The sequence below is a fragment of the Apostichopus japonicus genome, chromosome 16, assembly GCF_037975245.1.
Source record: "Apostichopus japonicus isolate 1M-3 chromosome 16, ASM3797524v1, whole genome shotgun sequence".
Taxonomy (NCBI): Eukaryota; Metazoa; Echinodermata; class Holothuroidea; order Aspidochirotida; family Stichopodidae; genus Apostichopus; species Apostichopus japonicus.
This window is the reverse complement of record NC_092576.1, coordinates 26,627,596-26,643,679: the sequence shown is the minus strand read 5'-3', so window position 1 is coordinate 26,643,679 and position 16,084 is coordinate 26,627,596.

The following is a 16,084-nucleotide window of genomic DNA, read 5'->3' as shown; positions in this document are numbered from 1 at the left end:
TTGTTCCATATGGAGAGACTAAGTAAGAATAAATATTATACATCAATAAATAACTATCGAGAACAAAAAAATTAATTAATAAATGCCTAAATTAATGAAGAGAAAGACAATGCACGTTTAAGGAAGACGGATCAATCTGTCCTACCAATCGATGATGGCCAACTCCTGCTCGAACCGGTACTCTTTGTTTGACGTTCGATGAGGAGCTAATTTAAAAGCACGCTGGTACCATCTGCACATTATGCACAGCAAACCAGTCGAATTGGGCCAATAACAGGTACGTCAGCAAAAATCTAACCTGACTTGCCCTGTTTTCCGTTTCACTCGCCGGAGTTTTGTACTGAACGTCGAACACCGAATCTTTCAGCCATATACTCTTATCTCTGGTCCCACTGTTTCTGACTCTGACCGTCCCTTTTTTTAGGAAAATCCTAAACTTAGCTCTGTTGCAAAGCATAACGAAAGTTTCGCTTTGAACGATCTTTTCAAACTCCTCCTTAAAGAGAATTTTCAACTCTTCGCCGTACGCCTGGTATAAACGCCTAGCACTTGCCATTATGGTTATGGAAAAGTTTTAAACTCTTTTTAAAGGAAAAAGGTAAGAAAAAGAATGCAGGTGCTCTTTCTTCACGAGTCTAAAGCTCCAGAGTGAAGCCGGTGATTATCTTTTAGCCGACCATTTGGGTGGGGGGGGGGGGGGTTACGCAGCTTAAAAAAAAACAAGGTTCAAGTTAGGAGAAGTTTAGAGATTACCGGTACTCTTTGTTTCACGTTCGATGAGGAGCTAATTTAAAAGCACGCTGGTACCATCTGCACATTATGCACAGCAAACCAGTCGAATTGGGCCAATAACAGGTACGTCAGCAAAAATCTAACCTGACTTGCCCTGTTTTCCGTTTCACTCGCCGGAGTTTTGTACTGAACGTCGTGCACCGAATTTTTCAGCCATAAACTCTTATCTCTGGTCCCACTGTTTCTGACTCTGACCGTCACTTCTTTTAGGAAAATCCTAAACTTAGCTCTGTTGCAAAGCATAACGAAAGTTTCGCTTTGCACGATCTTTTCAAACTCCTCCTTAAAGAGAATTTTCAACTCTTCGCCGTACGCCTGGTATAAACGCCTAGCACTTGCCATTATGGTTATGGAAAAGTAAAATTTGGAAGTTCAAGAACGAATGAAGTTTTGAATAAGATAAACTCTTTTTAAAGGAAAAAGGTAAGAAAAAGAATGCAGGTGCTCTTTCTTCACGAGTCTAAAGCTCCAGAGTGAAGCCGGTGATTATCTTTTAGCCGACCATTTGGGTGAGGGGGGGGGGGGGTGGTACGCAGATTAAAAAAAAAGGTTCAAGTTAGGAGAAGTTTTAGAGATTACCGGTACTCTTTGTTTGACGTTCGATGAGCAGCTAATTTAAAAGCACGATGGTACCATCTGCACATTATGCACAGCAAACCAGTCGAATTGGGCCAATAACAGGTACGTCAGTAAAAATCTAACCTGACTAGCCCTGTTTTCCGTTTCACTCGCCGGAGTTTTGTACTGACCGTCGTGCACCGAATCTTTCAGCCATATACTCTTATCTCTGGTCCCACTGTTTCTGACTCTGACCGTCACTTCTTTTAGGAAAATCCTAAACTTAGCTCTGTTGCAAAGCATAACGAAAGTTTCGCTTTGCACGATCTTTTCAAACTCCTCCTTAAAGAGAATTTTCAACTCTTCGCCGTACGCCTGGTATAAACGCCTAGCACTTGCCATTATGGTTATGGAAAAGTAAAATTTGGAAGTTCAAGAACGAATGAAGTTTTGAATAAGATAAACTCTTTTTAAAGGAAAAAGGTAAGAAAAAGAATGCAGGTGCTCTTTCTTCACGAGTCTAAAGCTCCAGAGTGAAGCCGGTGATTATCTTTTAGCCGACCATTTGGGGGGGGGGGGGGGTACGCAGATTTAAAAAAAAAAAGGTTCAAGTTAGGAGAAGTTTTAGAGATTACCGGTACTCTTTGTTTCACGTTCGATGAGCAGCTAATTTAAAAGCACGCTGGTACCATCTGCACATTATGCACAGCAAACCAGTCGAATTGGGCCAATAACAGGTACGTCAGTAAAAATCTAACCTGACTTGCCCTGTTTTCCGTTTCACTCGCCGGAGTTTTGTACTGACCGTCGTGCACCGAATCTTTCAGCCATATACTCTTATCTCTGGTCCCACTGTTTCTGACTCTGACCGTCACTTCTTTTAGGAAAATCCTAAACTTAGCTCTGTTGCAAAGCATAACGAAAGTTTCGCTTTGCACGATCTTTTCAAACTCCTCCTTAAAGAGAATTTTCAACTCTTCGCCGTACGCCTGGTATAAACGCCTAGCACTTGCCATTATGGTTATGGAAAAGTTTTGAATGAGATAAACTCTTTTTAAAGGAAAAAGGTAAGAAAAAGAATGCAGGTGCTCTTTCTTCACGAGTCTAAAGCTCCAGAGTGAAGCCGGTGATTATCTTTTAGCCGACCATTTGGGTGGGGGGGGGGGGGTTACGCAGCTTAAAAAAAAAACAAGGTTCAAGTTAGGAGAAGTTTAGAGATTACCGGTACTCTTTGTTTCACGTTCGATGAGGAGCTAATTTAAAAGCACGCTGGTACCATCTGCACATTATGCACAGCAAACCAGTCGAATTGGGCCAATAACAGGTACGTCAGCAAAAATCTAACCTGACTTGCCCTGTTTTCCGTTTCACTCGCCGGAGTTTTGTACTGAACGTCGTGCACCGAATCTTTCAGCCATAAACTCTTATCTCTGGTCCCACTGTTTCTGACTCTGACCGTCCCTTTTTTTAGGAAAATCCTAAACTTAGCTCTGTTGCAAAGCATAACGAAAGTTTCGCTTTGCACGATCTTTTCAAACTCCTCCTTAAAGAGAATTTTCAACTCTTCGCCGTACGCCTGGTATAAACGCCTAGCACTTGCCATTATGGTTATGGAAAAGTAAAATTTGGAAGTTCAAGAACGAATGAAGTTTTGAATAAGATAAACTCTTTTTAAAGGAAAAAGGTAAGAAAAAGAATGCAGGTGCTCTTTCTTCACGAGTCTAAAGCTCCAGAGTGAAGCCGGTGATTATCTTTTAGCCGACCATTTGGGTGGGGGGGGGGGGTTACGCAGCTTAAAAAAAAACAAGGTTCAAGTTAGGAGAAGTTTAGAGATTACCGGTACTCTTTGTTTGACGTTCGATGAGGAGCTAATTTAAAAGCACGCTGGTACCATCTGCACATTATGCACAGCAAACCAGTCGAATTGGGCCAATAACAGGTACGTCAGTAAAAATCTAACCTGACTTGCCCTCCCTGTTTTCCGTTTCACTCGCCGGAGTTTTGTACTGACCGTCGTGCACCGAATCTTTTAGCCATATACTCTTATCTCTGGTCCCACTGTTTCTGACTCTGACCGTCACTTCTTTTAGGAAAATCCTAAACTTAGCTCTGTTGCAAAGCATAACGAAAGTTTCGCTTTGCACGATCTTTTCAAACTCCTCCTTAAAGAGAATTTTCAACTCTTCGCCGTACGCCTGGTATAAACGCCTAGCACTTGCCATTATGGTTATGGAAAAGTAAAATTTGGAAGTTCAAGAACGAATGAAGTTTTGAATAAGATAAACTCTTTTTAAAGGAAAAAGGTAAGAAAAAGAATGCAGGTGCTCTTTCTTCACGAGTCTAAAGCTCCAGAGTGAAGCCGGTGATTATCTTTTAGCCGACCATTTGGGTGAGGGGGGGGGGGGTGGTACGCAGATTAAAAAAAAAAGGTTCAAGTTAGGAGAAGTTTAGAGATTACCGGTACTCTTTGTTTGACGTTCGATGAGCAGCTAATTTAAAAGCACGATGGTACCATCTGCACATTATGCACAGCAAACCAGTCGAATTGGGCCAATAACAGGTACGTCAGTAAAAATCTAACCTGACTTGCCCTGTTTTCCGTTTCACTCGCCGGAGTTTTGTACTGACCGTCGTGCACCGAATCTTTCAGCCATATACTCTTATCTCTGGTCCCACTGTTTCTGACTCTGACCGTCACTTCTTTTAGGAAAATCCTAAACTTAGCTCTGTTGCAAAGCATAACGAAAGTTTCGCTTTGCACGATCTTTTCAAACTCCTCCTTAAAGAGAATTTTCAACTCTTCGCCGTACGCCTGGTATAAACGCCTAGCACTTGCCATTATGGTTATGGAAAAGTAAAATTTGGAAGTTCAAGAACGAATGAAGTTTTGAATAAGATAAACTCTTTTTAAAGGAAAAAGGTAAGAAAAAGAATGCAGGTGCTCTTTCTTCACGAGTCTAAAGCTCCAGAGTGAAGCCGGTGATTATCTTTTAGCCGACCATTTGGGTGGGGGGGGGGGGGTACGCAGATTTAAAAAAAAAAAGGTTCAAGTTAGGAGAAGTTTTAGAGATTACCGGTACTCTTTGTTTCACGTTCGATGAGCAGCTAATTTAAAAGCACGATGGTACCATCTGCACATTATGCACAGCAAACCAGTCGAATTGGGCCAATAACAGGTACGTCAGTACAAATCTAACCTGACTTGCCCTGTTTTCCGTTTCACTCGCCGGAGTTTTGTACTGAACGTCGTGCACCGAATTTTTCAGCCATAAACTCTTATCTCTGGTCCCACTGTTTCTGACTCTGACCGTCCCTTTTTTTAGGAAAATCCTAAACTTAGCTCTGTTGCAAAGCATAACGAAAGTTTCGCTTTGCACGATCTTTTCAAACTCCTCCTTAAAGAGAATTTTCAACTCTTCGCCGTACGCCTGGTATAAACGCCTAGCACTTGCCATTATGGTTATGGAAAAGTAAAATTTGGAAGTTCAAGAACGAATGAAGTTTTGAATAAGATAAACTCTTTTTAAAGGAAAAAGGTAAGAAAAAGAATGCAGGTGCTCTTTCTTCACGAGTCTAAAGCTCCAGAGTGAAGCCGGTGATTATCTTTTAGCCGACCATTTGGGTGAGGGGGGGGGGTGGTACGCAGATTAAAAAAAAAAGGTTCAAGTTAGGAGAAGTTTTAGAGATTACCGGTACTCTTTGTTTCACGTTCGATGAGCAGCTAATTTAAAAGCACGATGGTACCATCTGCACATTATGCACAGCAAACCAGTCGAATTGGGCCAATAACAGGTACGTCAGTAAAAATCTAACCTGACTTGCCCTGTTTTCCGTTTCACTCGCCGGAGTTTTGTACTGACCGTCGTGCACCGAATCTTTCAGCCATATACTCTTATCTCTGGTCCCACTGTTTCTGACTCTGACCGTCACTTCTTTTAGGAAAATCCTAAACTTAGCTCTGTTGCAAAGCATAACGAAAGTTTCGCTTTGCACGATCTTTTCAAACTCCTCCTTAAAGAGAATTTTCAACTCTTCGCCGTACGCCTGGTATAAACGCCTAGCACTTGCCATTATGGTTATGGAAAAGTAAAATTTGGAAGTTCAAGAACGAATGAAGTTTTGAATAAGATAAACTCTTTTTAAAGGAAAAAGGTAAGAAAAAGAATGCAGGTGCTCTTTCTTCACGAGTCTAAAGCTCCAGAGTGAAGCCGGTGATTATCTTTTAGCCGACCATTTGGGTGGGGGGGGGGGTTACGCAGATTTAAAAAAAAAAGGTTCAAGTTAGGAGAAGTTTTAGAGATTACCGGTACTCTTTGTTTCACGTTCGATGAGCAGCTAATTTAAAAGCACGATGGTACCATCTGCACATTATGCACAGCAAACCAGTCGAATTGGGCCAATAACAGGTACGTCAGTACAAATCTAACCTGACTTGCCCTGTTTTCCGTTTCACTCGCCGGAGTTTTGTACTGAACGTCGTGCACCGAATTTTTCAGCCATAAACTCTTATCTCTGGTCCCACTGTTTCTGACTCTGACCGTCCCTTTTTTTAGGAAAATCCTAAACTTAGCTCTGTTGCAAAGCATAACGAAAGTTTCGCTTTGAACGATCTTTTCAAACTCCTCCTTAAAGAGAATTTTCAACTCTTCGCCGTACGCCTGGTATAAACGCCTAGCACTTGCCATTATGGTTATGGAAAAGTAGAATTTGGAAGTTCAAGAACGAATGAAGTTTTGAATGAGATAAACTCTTTTTAAAGGAAAAAGGTAAGAAAAAGAATGCAGGTGCTCTTTCTTCACGAGTCTAAAGCTCCAGAGTGAAGCCGGTGATTATCTTTTAGCCGACCATTTGGGTGGGGGGGGGGGGTTACGCAGCTTAAAAAAAAACAAGGTTCAAGTTAGGAGAAGTTTAGAGATTACCGGTACTCTTTGTTTGACGTTCGATGAGGAGCTAATTTAAAAGCACGCTGGTACCATCTGCACATTATGCACAGCAAACCAGTCGAATTGGGCCAATAACAGGTACGTCAGTAAAAATCTAACCTGACTTGCCCTGTTTTCCGTTTCACTCGCCGGAGTTTTGTACTGACCGTCGTGCACCGAATCTTTTAGCCATATACTCTTATCTCTGGTCCCACTGTTTCTGACTCTGACCGTCACTTCTTTTAGGAAAATCCTAAACTTAGCTCTGTTGCAAAGCATAACGAAAGTTTCGCTTTGCACGATCTTTTCAAACTCCTCCTTAAAGAGAATTTTCAACTCTTCGCCGTACGCCTGGTATAAACGCCTAGCACTTGCCATTATGGTTATGGAAAAGTAAAATTTGGAAGTTCAAGAACGAATGAAGTTTTGAATAAGATAAACTCTTTTTAAAGGAAAAAGGTAAGAAAAAGAATGCAGGTGCTCTTTCTTCACGAGTCTAAAGCTCCAGAGTGAAGCCGGTGATTATCTTTTAGCCGACCATTTGGGTGAGGGGGGGGGGGTGGTACGCAGATTAAAAAAAAAAGGTTCAAGTTAGGAGAAGTTTTAGAGATTACCGGTACTCTTTGTTTCACGTTCGATGAGCAGCTAATTTAAAAGCACGATGGTACCATCTGCACATTATGCACAGCAAACCAGTCGAATTGGGCCAATAACAGGTACGTCAGTAAAAATCTAACCTGACTTGCCCTCCCTGTTTTCCGTTTCACTCGCCGGAGTTTTGTACTGACCGTCGTGCACCGAATCTTTCAGCCATATACTCTTTATCTCTGGTCCCACTGTTTCTGACTCTGACCGTCACTTCTTTTAGGAAAATCCTAAACTTAGCTCTGTTGCAAAGCATAACGAAAGTTTCGCTTTGCACGATCTTTTCAAACTCCTCCTTAAAGAGAATTTTCAACTCTTCGCCGTACGCCTGGTATAAACGCCTAGCACTTGCCATTATGGTTATGGAAAAGTTTTGAATGAGATAAACACTTTTTAAAGGAAAAAGGTAAGAAAAAGAATGCAGGTGCTCTTTCTTCACGAGTCTAAAGCTCCAGAGTGAAGCCGGTGATTATCTTTTAGCCGACCATTTGGGTGAGGGGGGGGGGGGGTTACGCAGCTTAATAAAAAACAAGGTTCAAGTTAGGAGAAGTTTAGAGATTACCGGTACTCTTTGTTTGACGTTCGATGAGGAGCTAATTTAAAAGCACGCTGGTACCATCTGCACATTATGCACAGCAAACCAGTCGAATTGGGCCAATAACAGGTACGTCAGTAAAAATCTAACCTGACTTGCCCTGTTTTCCGTTTCACTCGCCGGAGTTTTGTACTGACCGTCGTGCACCGAATCTTTCAGCCATATACTCTTATCTCTGGTCCCACTGTTTCTGACTCTGACCGTCACTTCTTTTAGGAAAATCCTAAACTTAGCTCTGTTGCAAAGCATAACGAAAGTTTCGCTTTGAACGATCTTTTCAAACTCCTCCTTAAAGAGAATTTTCAACTCTTCGCCGTACGCCTGGTATAAACGCCTAGCACTTGCCATTATGGTTATGGAAAAGTAAAATTTGGAAGTTCAAGAACGAATGAAGTTTTGAATAAGATAAACTCTTTTTAAAGGAAAAAGGTAAGAAAAAGAATGCAGGTGCTCTTTCTTCACGAGTCTAAAGCTCCAGAGTGAAGCCGGTGATTATCTTTTAGCCGACCATTTGGGTGGGGGGGGGGGGGTACGCAGATTTAAAAAAAAAAAGGTTCAAGTTAGGAGAAGTTTTAGAGATTACCGGTACTCTTTGTTTCACGTTCGATGAGCAGCTAATTTAAAAGCACGATGGTACCATCTGCACATTATGCACAGCAAACCAGTCGAATTGGGCCAATAACAGGTACGTCAGTAAAAATCTAACCTGACTTGCCCTGTTTTCCGTTTCACTCGCCGGAGTTTTGTACTGACCGTCGTGCACCGAATCTTTCAGCCATATACTCTTATCTCTGGTCCCACTGTTTCTGACTCTGACCGTCACTTCTTTTAGGAAAATCCTAAACTTAGCTCTGTTGCAAAGCATAACGAAGGTTTCGCTTTGCACGATCTTTTCAAACTCCTCCCTAAAGAGAATTTAACTCTTCGCCCTACGCCTGGTATAAACGCCTAGCACTTGCCATTATGGTTATGGAAAAGTAGAATTTGGAAGTTTTGAATAAGATGAAAACTCTTTTTAAAGGAAAAAGGTAAGAAAAAGAATGCAAGTGCTCTTTGTTCACGAGCCGACCATTAGGTGGGGGGGGGGGGGGTCCACCCTACATCCGTAACACAAATCATCGCATTTTTGTTTTATGGTATGCCAAAGCTCTTGGCAAATCACATTCTTGCTAAACGTTGCAACGTCTTTTCGTGTTCGGTTGTCGTTGTCTGGACCTCATCTACGACGATGCCTTGTTCAAACAGCCTCTTTGGTTGACATCTGGGATTTCGCCTCTTGATGTGCCTAGACACTTTGGGTGCCTCTACATCCGGTTGTCGTACATTGCCGATCGGGGTCTCCAGTTCTGCCTCCTCATCAGAATCCAGTACCCAGATCACTTCAGTTTCATCCTGAAACATAGTACGAACAACATATGAATACTAAATCCTGTTACAATCAGCAATCATCGCTGCGAGCTTTTCGTCAATGTCAGGCACAATACTTACCACTGCTCCCCCGTTATATTTATACCTTTCTTTGTCGGATAACATTTTCCAAACTCACTGTATCGTGTGTGTTCACGTAGAACGGTTTTCTAAGCGTGTTAGTTTCATTCTCAGGTTGTAAATGATGTTTTTCATATACTTAACGTGAAGGCAAAGGGTTCTTTTCAACTTCCTGCAACGCATTACTAATATGCGTCATTAAAATTTTTAGTTCACCCACTGTTTGACGGATAAAGTAAGCCCTGATTTCCCGGTAGTAACGCATCACATCCATCCTTGCTATAAAATTGTCTTATGGTAACGTAAGCCTCGCCACGAAATGTATGTAACTGTAGATGCGTATTGCCTCCGAGATGAAACAGAGCAGGTTTACTCACATGCGTTGGTTTGCAACCCGCTTCGTCGTAACCCTCTGTCAATGGCGATACCGTTGGTGGAGGTGACTGCGACGACCGCTTAGTAGGGCTCGGCCATTGTAGACGGGTTTCCTCGTCTTGAGGTGTTGGTGGCGTTACATCTTTTCCCAATTTGGCCATTTTAATAATGTTCAAGTCCAAAGGCACCGCGTTTTGAAAGTCCAAACTTTTCAGATAGTTCAAGAGCAAAAATATTCAAGTCCGAACTTTTCAGATAGTTGAACAGCAAAAATATTCTTAGTCCAAAGAGTTGAGATTGACTGAGGAACGATGTGGACAGTGAGATGCTTCGATGCAGAGTGATCTTATAAAGGGTTTTACAACACACCAATATCTCTGTTTTTAATCTTAGAACAATGAAACGCCTGTAAGCGTTTTCCATCAAAAACATACGGTTAAACACGTGGGTACCCTTATCCGCCCTTAATCATTGCTTTCATAATTAAGCTACGTCCGTTTGTCTCCTTATGACACAAATAAACCCGTATAGTGAAAAATACCCTCATCCCATTTTCAAAGTGATTATTGGTTTTTTACAATAATCCGTCGCAATCATTTCTAAAGCTTTCTTTACTTCCGCTTCGCCATCATTCTTATCATCTTACATAAGAGCACTCTACTTAAGCTCCTCATTAACATACCTTTTCAATCACTAACACACACCCCCCCCCCCCCCCCGCTGTTAATGCCAATCATGACAGAACTTGTTGCCAACGTGTCACGTTTCTCTCTCAAAACTTTGGAAAAGGAGGGCGCACTTAAGCCTAAAACTTTGTTAATAGAGGGCGTTCTGTCATATGACATATAATTTATTTTGCTAAAACATAATGATAATAATAACAATAAAAAATATGAAAAATATTCATAAAAATATTCATAAAAAAAATCATACAAATATTTATAACAATATTAATATTAATATAATCCCTTAACAATAGATTGTCCTACACCGTCGTTACTACTACTGGGGATAGCTCTAGTTTTAATTGATTCCGCTGGTGCCCCCACATATCTATGTAAATATGACCCGCATTAACGTCACGAACGAATTGCTTTTTCTTTACAGTCCAGTTGTAGAGCTCCCCAGTTGTAATTTGATGATACGGATGTATTGTGTCCTCGTCATAGCACGTCGGAGATCCGTTCCACCAGCACCCCTTGAAATTAAAAAGTATCATTACCCTCCGTTGCAAACCCATTTATCCAGTACGGCCCAATTTTCCTTTCCCCTTCATTCTGAGCGTCTTGTATGTATATGTTCCTCGTAACACGTTCGTACCATATCCACTGACGCGATGCATAACAATTTAGCTTTTCTGCAATTGTATTAGGCTTAAAAATATTACGTCTAAACACTAAATTACATGCGGAGGCTATCGTCATGCAAAGGGTCAACGCCTCGCATGTCTTTCTTTGTTATTTCCATCAATAATTCACGAAAACATGAACAAGAAAGTCTCAAAATATCAACATCGCTGATACAGTATGACGCTACTTCCATTTGAAAGTCATTCTTCTGAAGTTTACTTTCATACCAACTCTTAAACTCCTTTCTCTTTTTAACCAACATAGCATTTGGAATGTAAAAGGAGGCATCGGACAGAGGGCCCACATAGTTTTGATTTGACACGGTATTAAATACATGTGGAAAATTGCCTTTCCTGAAGTCATCGATCCCAAACGACTTGGGGAGAGCAGCTAAAGTAATTTGCAGAAAATTAAGAGAATCAATAAACCGAAGCTTTTCACCTTCCCGTGGTAACGATGTTCGGCGTCAACCATAATTTGTAAAGAAAATCCAAAATAAAATACCCGTCAAACCCCTGAAATTGTGCGCTATAATTAATTTTTTAATTAACCGTTCATGTCCTGTACTACACCGCTTAAAACAATTATTTGATAACGGCGAACAAAATAATTTTGAAAAGTTTGCAGTGCTGGAATACCGCACTTTCGTTGGGGGTACCCTCGCATTATCATGTAATTCATTTGCTAATTTGGGCTGTATCCTTCTACCCTTTTTAATTTGACTTAACTTAGGGTGATTTTTGTCTTATATAAGAAGGGTTGTCACTACAGCTCGAGCGCAACAAAGTTCATCGTTCCCGTGGAATGGAAATGATTCATTGCTTTGCTACAATGAAAACAGTTATCAATTGATTGCCCACCTGTAATTTTATACCGGTTAGATCCAACCCCCACCTGAAGGCATTTTGAAATGGATCAAATTCAGCCTAAGTTCACTGTCTAGATATAATTCCCGATTGGACTGTAAAGCCTTCTGAATTTTGTTCGCCCATAATTTTATACACATCAACAGTAAAGCAATAAGTGTATCTATTTGTTCTGATGTAATAACAATGCCAACCTTATTGTCAGGTGATATATTAGAAATTATGAATTCCGACTTTGTCATCATATTTGAAAGTAATTTTATCAATACTATAAGATTCACATGTTCCTGAAAGTGTCTTGACTGGTATCATGTTCAGATGAAGGGTCAATGTTTTCTTCTTCTATAAGATCAAATCGTTTACGGCCCTTCTCCGCTTTGTCCTGGTGGCGCTTGTGCAGAGAGTCCAGAAGTCGAAGTTCCTTCGTTGATCCTTCCTATGATATCCTGGTTTCTGTGTTGTTGTATAGAGGCGGTAGATGATATTTCATGGACAGGAGGAAGCGTAGGGATAACTGAAATCATTTCTTTATCAGTAACCCCTTCACATTCCCCATTCGTTCTATGGAATGTGATGATCAAAGGCAAATCTGTTTGCTTTGGCATGACTTTTCTTCCACTTGAGCTGAAACTTTCCCCTCTCCAACCCCAGCCAAACACCCTCCTCCCTGCTTCACCATAACATGGCAGTACCATTTTACAGAGCTCACTACTGATTTCAGATAGCAATCATAGCAAACACGGCATAGTTCATACCAAAAGTAGGCTGCTCCAAGACCTTGTTCAGCACATAGTCCCCCTTGGAAACCTGATTGACCACCGCAGGGTCCCATTTTTCTTCTTTCTCTGGGATCGTCCAGCATTTTTATTGAAATGCATTGCAGCAAGATGCAATCTGTATGGGAAGGAGTAAAAAGACTACGGCTTATGCCTCTCGAAGAAACAAGAATTCTCTTTAAGTAGTATTACAATAGTACATCAGTGGTGTACCCTTGGAGGTGTTTACGACCAATGCTGTGAATTTTACTCCGTTTGCAAGACCCTATTCCAGCTCTGCACTTTACTTGTAAGGAATAAAAGAATATCAAATTCCACAGCGGATAAGCATGCTTTGGTAGCTATATTCCAGCAGCTTTGGGGCAAAGTGGTTAATGATGGAATGGTAAGTTTCAACGTTGGAGGTTTGATGAAATGGTGACATCATTTTCATGGTTCCGGTTAGGTAAGGGGAATGTAGAATCCTTAGTAGCGCCTCTGCAGCTTTTGTATCTGAGACAAACAGCAACAAACGAAATTACAATACTTATTACTATTACAATGTTACTTATTGATACTTATTACAATGTTGAGTTGATTTCATTGATGGGAGAGAACAACCAACATGAAGAAAACTAGTTCACTGATTATGAAATGCATGCTTTCATACTCTATAAAACTTTTAAAAAACTTCCTTAGTATCTAAATGTTAGCTTTAATGAGACTGACTGGTAATAAATGGCTAAATTACATAGTGAGGTAAAACAGGTCGCTTACCAATTGGAACCCAAGCTCTCTGTCGCTCTGCATCAGCTACAGGAGGATGCTCAGAGGCTGGAAAATGCTCGTCGTTGTGGTTGTCAATGTCCATGATGTGGTTCCAAGATTGATGAGAACTTGACAGCCATTACATCACCATTTCCATCAGGGGTTGATGAGGCAGATACACATGGTTGACAATACTCCTTGTCCAGTGGTATATGAACTCACAGTCACTCTTTGCATCAGCAGCCCTTATGCAGGAAAAGTTGCGGTTATCGCGGTCTCCTTACATACGCCCTTCTAGGAATTCCAAACAAATCAGCTGAAAGTTAGAAATAGATAGCCGACGGAACATTGAGTGGCATAAAATACTTGATAGAATATACTCCTGTCCATCATGTCAGCAGGTATCGCACAGTATAATGAAATAAATAACACTGTGCTATGCTCAGGGTACCTTTGGATATATGCCAAACATCAAAGTAATGCACCACTCCAGATTTCTCGCTCAACTCTTCTCTAATCCATTTCGTTACTTGACTGTACCGGTCTGTTATTATAGTCCCAAGGTTGAGGCCCACACGAGATACCCAGGAAGTTCCCCTTTAAACATTCCAGCTCCATTCGATAGCTGTTGCGACATTTCTTTTAAGGAAAAGAGTAAAGAAGATGTGATATCTTTTCATAGCCAGTTTTATCGTCCCGACCCCCCCCCCCCCCAATAAAAAAGAACATTTGGATATGGTTAGGTATTTTTGTAAAAAAAGAATACAAGTGGACCTTCTTTTTTGATAACGAAAACCAGAATTCTTTCTATGACGAGAAACGTAACTATTAATTAAATTAGTACTGTACATTGCACCGTTGTATTTTCAAACTAGTTGGAAAGTGGCCCAAAAATATGCCGCTCCCCAAAAAAAGTTAAATTATGAATCATGGAACATTGTGCAAAATTATCAACCCCCTTTCTTCAAAGTTGGTCATTGGTCAACTCACAACAACTTGAATGCATGTATTTTGGAGATCATGTACTATTACTAATTTTGTAGGAATTTGACAACTGTACCATAAGGTTGTACAACATACTTGATCTCAGTCATACATTGAAAAGCCTTGACAGTAGTAATAACGACGGTGTATGACACTTTATTGTTAAGGGATTATATTAATATTGTAATTAATGTTTTTATTAATTTTGATATGAAGTGTGGGGGGACGCGTTCAAGAATCATGAACCCTAAAGATGACATGCCGTAGCCTTAACTTTTCACCACACTAAGTTTCTAAGTTTGTTTTTACGAGGCAAAGAACTGTAATTTTATTTATTTATTTTTAAAGTGGTGAGGGGACGCGTTGAAACAATCATGAACCCCGAACATGACACGCCCAAGCCTTAATTATTCACCACACTAAGTTTGTAAGTTTGCTTTTTACGAGGCCAAGAACTGTAGTGGTCAAGAACCATCAACCCCAAACATGACATGCCGTAGCCTTAACTTTTCACCACACTTATTGACACTAAAAGTTACTCAAACTCGTAGGCTTCGTCCGCATCGTCGTTAAACCAGCGTCTAAACTTGACCTCAAACTCGTACATGAGGTATGCTCCAGATGTTCGGAGCTGCCGTTGAAAATACCGGCATCGGTTGTACAGATGGTACTCCGCCCAGTCTTCCAGTCCATGCAGGAGCATCTCCCTCTTCCGGTTGAGTCGGTTGTTTGCGTAAACACGCACGTCCGTTGGCACCAGCATGTCGAACAACTCTTAAGTTCTTTTCACCGCTGGTGTAAACAAAAATTACACAAACTCACTCTCAATTACGTGCTACATATTTAGCTTCCTCAAAGGCTGTTTTCCCAGTCGTACCTGTCCAGTTCAGTTTGGTAGCAAATGCATTGTACGATACATCACCCAGGATTCTTTTAACACGCTCCTTCAATCTGTTGCCACCAAGAATTGATAATCTTTTTTAACTTTCTTTTTGTTGTTTGACTTACTTTCTTTTTGTTGTTTCAAGTTAATCAGAAACCATTACAGTTAAACAGAAATAGTCAAGTAATTCTTTATAACTGTACTTACCAGTTCTTGACAATATCCGAATAGCATGAATTGTCCAGTTTGCACCTGGGGTTTCCTCCGTCCCTAAAAGATTTCTGGAACCTTAACGTTGTCGCTTTTTTTGGCGCAAAGGTACATACTTCTTAATGTCTGTGACTGCAACAACCTGCAACTGGTCGGCGGGCATATGTTTTATTGGCTCGCTTGACCTGAGTTTCGTTTTTCAGAATGGGATGGTTCGGTAGTGCCGTTTGGCCGTGACGTTTTATATCCCGCATGGCGGGTCACGTAAAAAGCACTGGTGAGACATTTGGGACACAGTATAAATCCCTAATATACATGAGTCCAATGGATATGTGAAAAGTGTAAATATTGCGAGGTGCTTTTTACGTGCAAAGAAAAAACGGACACGGACCAAAGGTCAACAAAACCAAAAACAATTCCAGTCTGTTTAACAACCACCATAAACCCAACTGAAATCCCACAAACAGAAATCTCTCAGTCACCCACAAATGTATTCAATGTACCGTTCAACGTGACATGAAATGGACACGGACCCAAAGGCCAACAGAACCAAAACAATAACGCTACACAAACCAGCCCCAAAAAGCCAACTCCAAACCACAAACAGAACCCCCCAAACCCATATTATGTAACGACCACACAACCCCCCCCCCCCCACACACCTGAAAAATAACCCACTCCAAAACTTCATCCGGGGTACGCCGTCCCGATGGTAGACAACAGGCCTGCGCATTACCTGCGAAGTTTCCCCAATATCGGTCTTTTCAGGCCCCTGGCAGTGTTCCCCCTTTTCTTACGAGGGAGCAGAGTTCTTAGCTTCTCGTCATTGATCGAGTGGACCTCCCTGTTAGGAACAGGAGGTCCACTAGCGACCATCGTGTCCGGTATAACGGA